Below are 13234 nucleotides of genomic sequence, written 5' to 3'. Positions count from 1 at the left end.
AACATTGCAAGTGGGAAATAACAGGACAGATTTCCAATAACAAAGACTACCATAAGCATTGGAGTAAAAGAAATGAGTCTTACAGACTAATGCAGAAAGACACCATCAGCAGGACTTTGTTGTAGTTTCCTGATGATAAATATGAGAAAGAAAGAAAACTATTGACAATTTGATTACCTGATTCTTTTACTTCTCGCTCTCGAAAATATATTGGCCTGGATTTTCTATATATATATGCAAGAATAATGTCCAGATGAAATGGTTTGGCTCCTATTTGCACTGGTTTTCTTCTCTTTTTCCTCTGTATTTGGAATGGAAATTTGAAGAGTGTACATGTCTGATTTGGAAACTCCTAAAGTAGGCCCTAAATCCTAAAGAAGGCTATTTGATGTTGCATAAGTTTTAAAAACAGACCTTACGGAACTCTGTTTTGTGGACAATATTTTTAATTTCTTGTGATTATACTTTCATTAATCATTCAGTCTTGTATAAATATAAATATTTCAGAAGTTATCGTGTAGTTATGGATTTGTAAATCAAGTGTGTCTATCATTAAATGTGTTTTCGGCTAGTTATTACTATTTTTATTTTCTTCCTTGTTTCAGACCTAATTCTCTCATGTTGAGATCCAAACATAAAAATGTTATGTAACAGAATGTATATGCACCATTTATTTGACAGGTCGGAAGCGATGAAGGTGGCTGGAGTTCAATTCAGAGTTTCGTATCTTCAGATAAAGATTCGGATGAAACTATTGCATTCCTCTTTGGTGACATGGGAGTCTCTGTACCATACAAAACTTTTCTCCGGACCCAGGAAGAGAGCAAGCTTACAGTAAAATGGCTAAAACGGGACCTTGAAGAGCTTGGGGATAAACCTACATTTATATCTCATATTGGTGATATGAGCTATACCAGAGGCTATGCATGGATATGGGATGCATTCTTTACTCAAATTGAGCCTCTAGCATCCAAGGTTCCTTATCATGTAAGTATAGGTAATCATGAGTATGACTGGCCATTACAACCGTGGAAACCTGAATGGCCAACCGGAGTGTATGGAACTGATGGAGGTGGTGAATGTGGGGTCCCTTACAGCCTAAGGTTTCAGATGCCCGGTGATTCTTCTTTTCCCACTGGAAATGCTGCCCCATCAACTAAAAATCTCTACTATTCATTCGACTTGGGAGTTATACATTTCTTGTATATGTCCACTGAAACTAATTTTTTACGAGGAAGTGATCAATATGCTTTCATAGAGCAAGACCTGAAAAAGGTTGATAGAAACAAGACGCCATTTGTAGTATTTCAAGGTCACCGTCCAATGTATACCACTGCCTATAGACTAAATGAACGGCCCCTACGAGAAAAAATGATTGAACATTTAGAGCCTCTGCTAGTTAAGTATAGAGTCAACCTTGTCTTATGGGGCCATGTTCACAAGTATGAAAGGTTTTGTCCATTGAAAAACTTGTCATGTGGAAGCGTAGACAGTGAAGCTGATCTTCCCGTACACGTTGTAATTGGAATGAGTGGACATTACTCACAGCCAATTTGGGAACCTAGGCCTGATCACCCAACAGATCCTATCTATCCACAACCTGTTATATCTCTTTACCGAAGCAATGAGTTTGGTTATACAAGACTATATGCAACTAGGGAAGCATTGACACTTTCCTATATTGGGAACCATGACGGACAAGTCCATGATGTTTTAGAGATTCGTTTGAAGGGTGTTAAGAAAGCCTCTAACTGGATTTGGTTTTTGAAGGCGGGTAGCTTATTCCTGGTTGGAACTTTGCTCGGTTTTATTGGTGGCTACCTATTCTACTCTAAAAGGGAACGTGTTCAGTGGAAAGGGCTGGAAAACGTCAAACATTTATAGATAGCATGGAAGACGAAGGTACTATGCTAGCATCAAAAAACTACAAACTACCAAAACAGGTTTTGTCGATGGATACCTATTTATAATCTAGAAGACTAACATTTTCAGTGGACGGGGCTAAAGACTCATGAATCCTGATGCATATCATGCCATAAGAGCATTGAGGATAAAGTGACTATATTAATATCTAAAATACATCAGAAGCAATTAATAGGCTGCAAATACTTGCATGGTTATAATGATAGCAAAGAAAACCAAGTTAGTAGGCCAGTCTGAAGCATTTGTGTAAACCAAATAATCCCTCTAATAGCTGTAGGATTCTCTTTGCTATATCAGGGGCCAGTCCTGTTATGTAAAGCTATGTATATGAGATATCAAATTTTTGCGGGCGTTCTCTTCTTATGAACGCGCGTGATTTAAATAATTTATAGCAACAACTGTGTACAGATTCTGCCCACCTACTGTTAAAGTTTTTTTCCATCAGCTTGTAAATATTTGATTTTATTCTCCAACTTCATACTATGCAATACCCTTCCTTGGTCATTATTATTTGTCTTATTCATCATGTGTTTTTTAAAAGAATACAATCTACCTCCAATGCATGGATGAATTTAGTACGTGTTCTTCTCATAGTGTACTTCCCTTTAGTTGGATACAGCATTAATAGTTCATAAAGCTTAAGTTGATGCACATTGAGAACTAGCTTTAGCCAATAGATGGAGATGTGAATGTTAAAAGGTTCTTCTACTGTTTCATTAATCAATTCGTGGACCGAACCTGAGGGATATATGTTTTATATTTTACCCTTCAGCCTTTTTTTCGGAAGATGCAAACTTCAAACTTGTTATCCACTCTATGTTCATCATCTTCAGTTTTATACACTCTTTTTCATTTTATAGATATGTTTGCTATGTATCAAATTTTCAAATTAGCATAGTAAATTAAAGTTAACAATGTATAAAAAATGTGTTTCAGTGTGTTGTTCAATTTTCAATAAATAATAGAGATGAGTTACACAATAACTCGTAAAATTAGAGAACCTTTTCCAAATAACCCCAATAGACCCATATACCTAGATCATACATGCCTGTCTTAATAATGATTATGTTGACCTCTATATATACCTATTTTTACTCATTGCACAAGTGGATCCTTTATTATGCCTACTCTTACATATAAATTTAATTGCATATATGTCCCCCATATGGTCGTATCATGGTTGAGAAACATAGCTCGAGCATGAGCTTATTACATAGGTTAGGTGTGAACATGCCAGTGGTTTGAGACAACTTCTAGTGGCTGCTTAATAAAAGTGAGAAATAATACCATCTCGTAATTTCACTTAAATAAATAAAAGTGAGTTAAATTTTTCTTGTTCTCCTAGTCTTAGAAATTTAAATAAGATATCTAGAATATTAGTGAATTGGATTTGTTCTAATCTTAACCATATACCTCATTGTTGTGATAACATGGCCGCTATGATTAAGGAGATTAGTTGCTAAAATATGGAAAATTAGTTGCTAGGATTGAGGAGATTGGTCATTTCTCTCGAAGCATAAATATGACAAAATTGGGGAAGTTGAAACACATATGGAACATTTAAGACAAGTAGACCAAGAGAAAGAGAGTGAATCTGAGAGGAGAAAGTGAAAATCTGTTGTAGTGAATAGCAAGAGAGAATTTGTATAGTAGCAAATATCATATAGTTGTACAACAATCGCTGCTACCTTCTTTCTTTAGTTGAGCCATACTTTTGTTTCTCCAAGTTAAACTTCTCTATTGTATAGTGTTTTGTTTACCATAAAATTGCTAAGCTACAACAGACCGTGGAGGTACCTTGTAAGCTTTGATCACTAAAATGATAAGCTGATTTGAAGGGGAAAACCATTGTGCATATGTGCTATCCATTTATTCCTTCTATTATTCATTTGTCTATCCATATGTGTAATTGTTGCATGCTCAGAAATATTTATTTATTTGATTAAATAAGTTTAGATCTGATTTATTTAATTAAGAGAAACATAAGATAGTAGTCATCTAGGGCCTTTGGAAAATTTCACATGGTATCAAAGATTGTCTCTGATTGAAATTCTTGAGGATTTACAATAATGGATCAACAATTGGAATCAAGGGCCAACAATTTTAGAGGGTTTCATTATTATTGCTTGAAGGACTAAGCACTCTTTGATCTCAAATATGGAAACAACTATCCTCATATTTGAGGACAAACTGGATGGTGCCTTCAACATTTTTCTTGTAACATTGTTATTGGAAGAAAATGATCTAAGATATAATCAAAGATGTTGTGCCTACACCTACAGATCAACAACAATTGACAACCCACAAGAAAAAGGAAGTGAAGGTCAAGTAGATGGTCTTGGATGCCCTGAAGGATCCCTTAAATCCTCACATATCCAATAAGACAACAATGTGTTGATTTTGGGGTAGCATCGGATATGCTTTAGGCCTCAAATTTTGCAGGTAGGCTTAGACACATGTATTCCAAAGAACCCAAAAAGCGTTTTGGGAAATTCCACCCAGAAACAATTTAATTAAAATAATTAATATTTTTTAATGGGACCCTAAGTCTAAACTTGAGAAATTAAAATATTAATGGGCATTAATCTAATTGTGGGTGTAACTTATAGAAAAAGATGGAGATAAAGTCAAAACGATCTGAGTCTTTGATTAAGAGTTAATCTAGGCCATTGGTTGTCCAACAGAAAGATATAAGAAGGGGCTTGAGGGTCATTTGGAAAACACACCAAGAGAGATCAAGAAATTGATTTTTTAAAGTGAGAAGTTCTCAGAAGGAAAATTCAATTGAGGATATTTCTTGCAGTTGAGGGGCAAGGATAGTTGGGGTTGGAGTATCTTCTTCAGGACGCCAAATACTCAGCAGAGAGGCAAAGAAGCACCAGTGGAGGCAGCGCAGACCCAGGAAGGACTGATGCTGGGTGAGGAGGGCCCATGCAGTGCTTGACATAGAGCCAGAAGGGCCAACACAGAGGAAGAACTGTCTTCCAGCAGAAGTCCAAAACTTGTCGGGGAGTTTCTGGATCAACGAGGAGGGTTGATGTCAAATCTCTAGGAGGTAAGGAGACCCAATGCAGAGCTGGCGTAGAGCCTCAGAGAGCTCCACGCAGGCCCATGCAGTTACTGCGAAGGGGCAGCGCAATTGTAGCAGAGGATAGTCAGTTCAGCTGCTGGATGAATTGGGATTTCCCTGGTGAAGTGAGGTAATCTCACTAAGTTTTCTGCCAGTGTCTTTTTCTCTGTAATTGGATTGTCGGAAGGGCATCCAGAGTTGTATTCAAAACTACTACTTAATAATAATAAAACCTCAGAGCTGTTGCACCGTTTTCCCGCATTGGGTTTTTCCGGGGACATTTTCCAAAAATAACGGTGTCATGTGTTGTATTTTCTTTCTTGCTCAGTATCTTGTTTTTGTGTATTATAATTTAATTAAGTGAAGGCTGCAGTGTATGTAGTACGATACTTGTTGTAGGAAACTGCAAATAATTTGTTTAAAGGAATTTAACAAATAGGAGTGATATCATTAGTTGCTGTAGTAGGAATTCCTGTTGAGGAATTTTCACATGGTATTAGAGGTGCAGGTGAAGCAAGAAGAGCAGAGCCGATAGATCCAACGCTGAGCAGAAGAAGGGAGTTCAAAAAAGCTACAGGAGGCAACAATTTGAAACCCCCAGAGGGTTGACACAGTTCCAAGCCGGAGGGCAGATTTTTCGAGGTAGTCTCTCTCTAAGTGAGTCGACAGAGAGAAGGAATTCTAGTTCAAATTTTTGCAGGGGTAGAGGGATCAATGCCGAAATCTCAGCGTGAGAGCGCTGGCGAGACACAGATTTTCAGCGGGCCATTTGTTGGGCCAAAAACCGTCAGAAGAAAGAAGAGAAGCACGGTTGAGGGAATTCTTCCTTAGAGGACTTCCAACCAAGGAGTCTGAATTCTCTAGCTAAGCCGCAGCAGGAAGAGGTAGATCTACTGACTCCAGCAGGGAGTGCGTAGGCTAGTCCAGTAGCAGTGCAAAGGAGAGAAGAGGCTTTTCGACATTTGTGTTTGGCAGAGATGACAGTCACATCTCCAGGAGGGTGTAGGGTTGATTTGGAGTTGTAGTTCGAAAGAGCTACAGATGGGCAGGATCCTTGAGGAGTCCACCTCTAAGATCATTTCCTTGCTACGGGAGCCCAAATCAGAAACAACAGGATGGACTAGTGTCGGATGGTTCCGAGGAGTGTCGGGGAGACAATTGCAGTGGCTAGGAGTGCCAGAGACTGAACAACGCAGAGTAGAGTTGGAAACAATGTGTTGATTTTTGGGTAGCATTGAATGTGCTCTAACTTCGAAATTTTGTGGAGGGGCTAGAACACATGAGATCTCCAAGACCTAGAAATCGCTTGGAGAAATTCCACCTGGATTGCATTTTATTAAAATAATTAATATTTTTAATGGAGTTCCTAAGTCTAAACTTAGGAAAATTAAAATATTAATGGGTATTAATGAAAATATGGGTGAGAAGCTTCTAAGAGACGAGGATCAAGTCTAATTTTATCTTAGCCGTTGATTAGAGATTAGATCACAGTCTTTGATTTCTCAACAGGAAAAGTCTAAATGGAGGCTTGGGGTCAGTTGGAGAACACACAGAGAGAGATTGAGGAAATCGATTTTCTGAGATGAGAAGTTCTCAGGAGGAAAATCGATTGGGGAGATCTTGCAGCTAAGGGGTAGGGAAAGTTTGGGAATACAGATAAAGGGGTGGAGAGAAGCTTGTGGAGGCAACGCAGTAGCCAGGAGAGCTGACGCTGGGCCAATCTGGGTCCACGCAGCCTTGACGCAAAGCCAAAAGGGCCAATGCAGAGGGAGAAAGTTGCCTTCCATGCAGGGAGCCAAAACTGCCATAACAGCTAGGAAAGCTGACGCAGTGGGCAGAAGAGATGACGCAGAGCCTCAAAGAGCTCCACGCAGTTCCACACAGTTACTGTGAAGGGGCAGCATAGTTGTAGTCGGGGACAACCAGTTTTGCTGCTGGAATAGCTGGAATCTGTCGGGTGAAGTGAGGTAAAAATCACTTAGGTTTTCCGCCATTGTATTTCTCTGTCACTGGTTTGCCGGGAGGGCAACCAACATTTGTATTCAGAACTACTGCTTAATAATAGAAAACCCTCAGAGCTACTGCATCGGTTTTCCCGCATTGGGTTTTTCTGGGGATGTTTAGTCCAAAAATAAATGTGTCCTTTTTGTGGTTGTCTCATTTATTTTTCAGTACTTGATCTGTATATTGGTGTAGGTTGCAGTGTATTTGCATTAATATTTTCTGAATAACACAAGTAGGTAATGCAAAACAATTTACTGCAGTAGGATTTTTGAATTGTTCGATTTAAAATTTTTCACATGGTATCAGAGAAATTGTAGATCAAGGAGGACTGAAGCCATCACTGAAAGGAGAGAGGAAAATCTATGTTGAAGACAGTTGTACCAAGAGACAACGCAGTTTCTAGCCGAGAGAGCAGAGGAGGGGTGACACAGTCACTAAGGGAGGCTCACGCAAAGGCTGCGTCAGCTTGATTGCTTTACGTTGTTGTTGCAGAGGGCAGCGCAGTGATTACTGGGCTAGCGCAGAGACTGTTGAGTCTTGTTTTTCTCCGGTTGCCGGGGCTAGAGGTGCAGCGCAGACTTTATCTGGAGTTGCTAGTGGGGTGGTGATTCTGTTGGTGCAGAACAATACCTAGTGGAGCAGAACCAAAGTAGAGGGAATCAGTTCCTCAGAACATTTCTTACCAAGAAATCTAGATCCCGTGCTGAGCAACAACAAAGAGAGATCAGAGAGGAGTGGTTTGACAGTGGTTGGCAGAAGGATTTCCATGAAGGAAATCAAAATTTAGAGGGAGCTTGTTCCTTAGTGGATTTCTAGCGCCAAAGAAATCCAGATCCAAGTTTTGCAAGGTAGCAGCGAAAGAGGGAGAAGAGAACCAGTTCGACATTCATTTGAATAGAGATGGTAGTTAATAGACTGAGGGATCAAGATAGGTTGGATGGAGCATCCAATTTCGTCATCTGGAAGGCTAGGATCCTGGCAGTTTTGGATAAAAATCGCATCAAGGATTATGCCTTGAAGACGGTTGTTGTTCCAGTTGATGTTGATCCTCTCAAGAAGTACGAGGAGGCTCAGGCAAAAGCAAAGTGCATGATCTTGGACGGGGTTAAGGATCATGTGATCCCACATATTGCTGAGAAAGACACAACAAGGGAAATGTGGGAGGCCTTGACCACTTTGTACGAGGGAACTTCCGTTTAGTGAAAGATGTTGTGTGAGTCAGTTGAGACAGTTTCATATGCAGAAGGAATAAGAAATTGATCCCTTTCTTCTCAGGTTGCAAGGGATCTGTGACTAGCTAACTTCTGTAGGGGCTACACCAGATCCTGAATTTATGGTAAGGACTGCCTTAAATGCAGTCACTGAAGGTTGGGAAACCTTTGTCCAAATCATCTTGGGCAGGGCTTCTCTTCCCAGTTGGGAGGAGATGTGGGAATCTCTTGGACAGGAAGAGATCAGATGGTTGACCAAGGCGGGAAGCAATAGCAAATGGATTAGAGTCAAGAAGGAGGAAGAGGAGGATGTAACTCTCACATTAGCGGGACAACAAAGACGGCAAAAGAGAAAGAAAAAGGACATATCCAAAGTCAAATGCTTCAGATGTGGAGAAATGGGTCATTTTGCCACGCAGTGCCCTCGGAAGAAGGGCAAAGAAGACAAGTCTGAATCAAACGCTGCTCCAGCACAAGCTGACAAGGAGGACGATGAGGATTGCGCCATGAGTGTTCATGCACCTCTAGAGAATAGGTGGGACGATATTGAGTTGTAGTTAGGAGGACTACACTAAAGAGGGCAGGATCCTTGAGGTGCCCAAACTCTTGGATCACATACGACTACGAGACCCCTTAATGACAGTAGCACAATGACGGGAGTCGGTGCGAGGGATGATGGAGCAACATTGGCAGAGCTAGAGTGCCAAAGTCTGAAGCAACGTAGTGGAGTGTTGCAACAGTGCGGGAGGCATAGAGCAAATACAACAGCAACGCAGTAGCATCATAGGGTCAACACAGATTAGCAGCAGAGGTAGCTTCAACATCTAGGGGCATCCCGAATGACCAGTTTGTCAACTTTTGGGTGACTTTTCAGTTGCTTACTTCTCAACAATTGAGTTGCAGTGCAACAGTTCACAGTGGCAGTGCTATGGGCAACATGATGTAGCATATTGAGAGGGAGTTGCAGTACATGCAGTAGTGACAGTGGCAGTGTCATGGGCACCAATACAGGTTGCAACAGTGCAGTGGATGAAGGGCAGCAGGTTGAGCATCAATAACGCATAGGATCGGTGTCGTGGATCAATGTGATGCTTCTACTGGGAAGTATTGCTAGAGCACATTCCTCGCTAAGAGGGAGTGTTGATTTTTGGGTAGCATCAGATGTGTTCTAGCTCCAAAATTTTGTGGAGGGGATAGAACACATGAGATATCCAAGTCCCAGAAATCGTTTGGAGAAATTCCACCTGGATTGTATTTTATTAAAATAATTAATATTTTTAATGGAGTTCCTAAGTCTAAACTTATGAAAATTAAAATATTAATGAGCATTAATGAAAATATGTGTGAGAAGCTTCTAAGAGACAAGGATCAAGTTTAATTTAATCTTAGCCATTGATTAGAGATTAGATCACGGTTGTTGATTTCTCAATAGGAAAAATATAAATGGAGGCTTGGGGTCAGTTGGAGAAAACACACAGAGAGATTGAGGAAATCAATTTTCTGAGGTGAGTTCTCAGGAGGAAAATTGATTGGGGAGATCTTGCAGCTGAGGGGCAAGGATAGTTTGGGAATATAGACAGAGAGGTAGAGAGAAGCTTGTGGAGACATCACAGTAGCTAGGAGAGTTGACGCAAAGCTAGAAGGGCCAGCGTAGAGGGAGAAAGTTGCCTTCCACACAGAGAGCCAGAACTGTCGAGAAATGCTGGAATAGTCGGGAAAGATGACGCAGTGGGAAGAAGAGCTGACATAGAGCCTCAGGGAGCTCCATGCAAGCCCACGCATTTACTGCGAAGGGGCAACACAGTTGTAGCTAGGGACAACCAGTTTTGTTGCCAGAACAACCAGAATCTGCTGGATGAAGTGAGGTAAAACTCACTCAGGTTTTCTGCCATTTTATTTCTCTGTCACTAGTTTGCCAGGAGGGAAACCAACATTTGTATTCAGAACTACTGCTTAATAATAGAAAACCCTCAAAGTTGCTGCACCAGTTTTCCTGCATTGGGTGTTTTCGGGGATGTTTAGTCCAAAAATAAGTGTCATTTGTGTGGTTGTCTCATTTATTTTTTAGTACTTGATCTGTATATTTGTGTAGGCTACAATGTATTTGCATTAATATTTTCTGAAGAATTCTGAAAATAACTTGTTATATGAAGAACACAAGTAGGTAATGCAAATCAATTTACTGTAGTAGGATTTCTGACTTGTTCGATTCCGAAATTTTCACACAGTGCAGATGGCACAGAGTAGAGGTCAACAACAACGCAGTAGATTCAGAGGGTTAGTGCAGAGACTGGCAGCAGTCAGGATCCAACATTCACATGGTATCACACTGAACCCAGTTAGTTCAATAATTTTGGATGTTTTTTCGTTGCTGATAGAGTAGCAGCAACAGTTTGCAATGCAGTGGCAGTTGGCAGTGGCAATGCTAGCGGTATAGTAGGTGCAACATTTGAGAGGGAGCTATAGTACGGATGCAGTGTTGAAAATGGTAGTGTAAACAACAATACAGTTACAACAGTAGTGCAATAGTTGGTGGACAACATGTTAGACATTAGCAGCGCAGAGGACGATGCTTCAGAGTCAGATCAGTATGCAACAACGTATATTGCTAGAGTACATTCCTCGCTAATAAGGAGTGTTGATTTGGGATAGCATCGGATGTGCTCTAGGCCTCAAATTTTGCAGGTAGGCTTGGGCACATGTATTCCAAAGAACCCATAAAGCGTTTTGGGAAATTCCACCCAGAAACAATTTTATTAAAATAATTAATATTTTTTAATGGGACCCTAAGTCTAAACTTAGGAAATTAAAATATTAATGGGTATTAATCTAATTGTGGGTGTAACTTTTAGAAAAAGACGAAGATAAAGTCAAAACGATCTGAGCCTTTGATTAGGAGTTAATCTAGGCTGTTGGTTGTCCAACAAAAAGATATAAGAAGGGGCTTGAGGGTCATTTGGAAAGCACACCAAGAGAGATCAAGAAATCGATTTTCTGAAGTGAGATGTTCTTAGGAGGAAAATTCGATTGAGGAGATTTCTTGCAGGTGAGGGGCAGGGATAGTTGGGGTTGGAGTATCTTCTCTGGGACCCTGAATACTCAGCAGAGAGGCAAAGAAGCACCAGTGGAGGCAGCAGACCCAGGAAGGACTGGTGCTGGGCCAGGAGGGCCCACGCAGTGCTTGATGTAGAGCCAGAAGGGCCAGCACAGAGGAAGAGTTGTCTTCCAGTAGAAGTCCGAAACTTGTTGGGGAGCTGCCAGATCAGCCGGGAGGGTTGACATCAAAGCTCCACGAGGCAAGGAGACCCAATGCAGAGCCTCAGAGAGCTCCACGCAGGCCCACATGGTTACTGCAAAGGGGATGCGTAGTTTTAGCTGGGGATAGTCAGTTCAGTTGTTGGATCAGCCGAGATTTGCTGGGTGAAGTGAGATAATTACACTAAATTTTCTGCAAGTGTCTTTTTCTCTATCATTGGATGGTCGGAAGGGCATCCAGAATTGTATTCATAACTATTGCTTAATAATAATAAACCCTCAGAGCTGATGCACCGATTTTCCCGCATTGGGTTTTTTCGGGGACATTTGTCCAAAAATAATGGTGTCATGTGTTGTATTTTCTTTCTTGCTCAATATCTTGTTTCTGCATATTATAATTTAATTAAGTGAAGGCTGTAGTGTATGTATTACGATATTTGTCGTAGCAAACTGCAAGTAATTTGTTTAAAGGAATTTAACAAATAGGAGTGATATCATTAGTTGTTGCAGTAGGAATTCCTGTTGAGGAATTTTCACACAATGAAGGAGATGTTAGATGCCCTGATTAGCCTCCACTAGAGTGAGAACATTAACAAAAAATGGTATTGCAAAAAAAACTTATATTCATATAGATGACTAGATTAGACACCATTACTAATTACCTGTTGAAGATGACATAGATCCATGATCAACTTGCAACAATTGGAGAGAAGATTGCAGATGCAGAGTTAGTGAACATAGCATTGAATGGATTCCAAACTTCATGGAAACTATTTTTCAAAGGTGTTTGTGCTTAGGAGAACCCTCTTAACTCCAATAAGATTTGGGATGATTGCTTTTAGGAGAAGACACAAATGGAGTCAAAGGATAGCAAGAAGGGTGGTGACTACCACCTACCCTAATTAGTCAAACCAAAAAGGGTAGAGATAAAAGACCTAGCGAGGATAATGGAAAGAGTGAGTACTCAAGATCACAACCAATGAAGAAGGACCTCAATAAATTAAGTGTTTCATTTGTCATAAGTTTAGCCGTTATGCATCATAGTGTTTAGAGAAAAAAGGTAAGGGGACGTTGAAATGGGAGCAAGTAGCAACCTTTGTAGAAACTCAGATGAAAGAGTTTGTTACCAAGTTTGAGAAAGATTTTTGAATGGTATCTTGCCTCTCTACTAGTATAGTTTCAAGGAACCCTTGGTCTGTGGATAGTGGGGCATCTATACATATGACATCATCTTGACAATGGTTTTCAAGTCTAATAGGGTAGGACTTGAGAGTCCAGGTTGATGGTAATGATGCTAAGTACACAGTAGTAGGAGTTGGTAACATTCCCTTCCATCTCTAGTTGGGTAACTCTTTGGACATTGATGATGTTTTTCATTTTTTCAGGTGTCAAGAAAAAAATTACTTTTGTCTCTATAATGGAGGATAAGGGTTATGTAGTACAGTTAAAAACTGACAAGTCCTTATCGAGTTGGAGGAATCTAGCCCATAAGCATCACAGGTGATAGTGGTTAGGGAAGGAAGCTATACAAGGTGAACCTATTCGAGCACTAGTTCATAACACAAACAACTTGTATGAGTTATGGCACAAGAGGATGGTATACATACATAGAGCATTTTCGATTTTGTAGGAGATAGTCATAGGTCTTCCAAAGTTCAACGTTGATCAGTAGGGAGTACGCATATGGTATGTGTTTGGCATGTATGCCAAGGTTTATTTTCTAAGCAACGAACATGGGTCTAAGGGGATTCTAGACCTAGTGCATCTAGAT

General features: G+C 40.3%; 1 pseudogene across 1 annotated transcript in view; it reads left to right on the top strand.

The window, feature by feature from the left end:
* Positions 1–1977, top strand: part of LOC149185143 (putative inactive purple acid phosphatase 2) — a 109308-nt pseudogene extending 107331 nt beyond the window's left edge. The window contains exon 2 of the transcript XR_016257353.1: positions 682–1977. The product of XR_016257353.1 is annotated as a putative inactive purple acid phosphatase 2 (transcript). The remainder of the gene's footprint in view (positions 1–681) is intronic.
* Positions 1978–13234: the final 11257 nt, after the last annotated feature.

This window comes from Pinus tabuliformis, chromosome 3_2, assembly GCF_031772625.1.
Source record: "Pinus tabuliformis cultivar Carrire ecotype Pingquan chromosome 3_2, CPIR1, whole genome shotgun sequence".
Lineage (NCBI taxonomy): Eukaryota > Viridiplantae > Streptophyta > Pinopsida > Pinales > Pinaceae > Pinus > Pinus tabuliformis.
The sequence above is the reverse complement of the archived record's forward strand: the minus strand, read 5'-3'. Positions and strand labels throughout refer to the sequence as shown.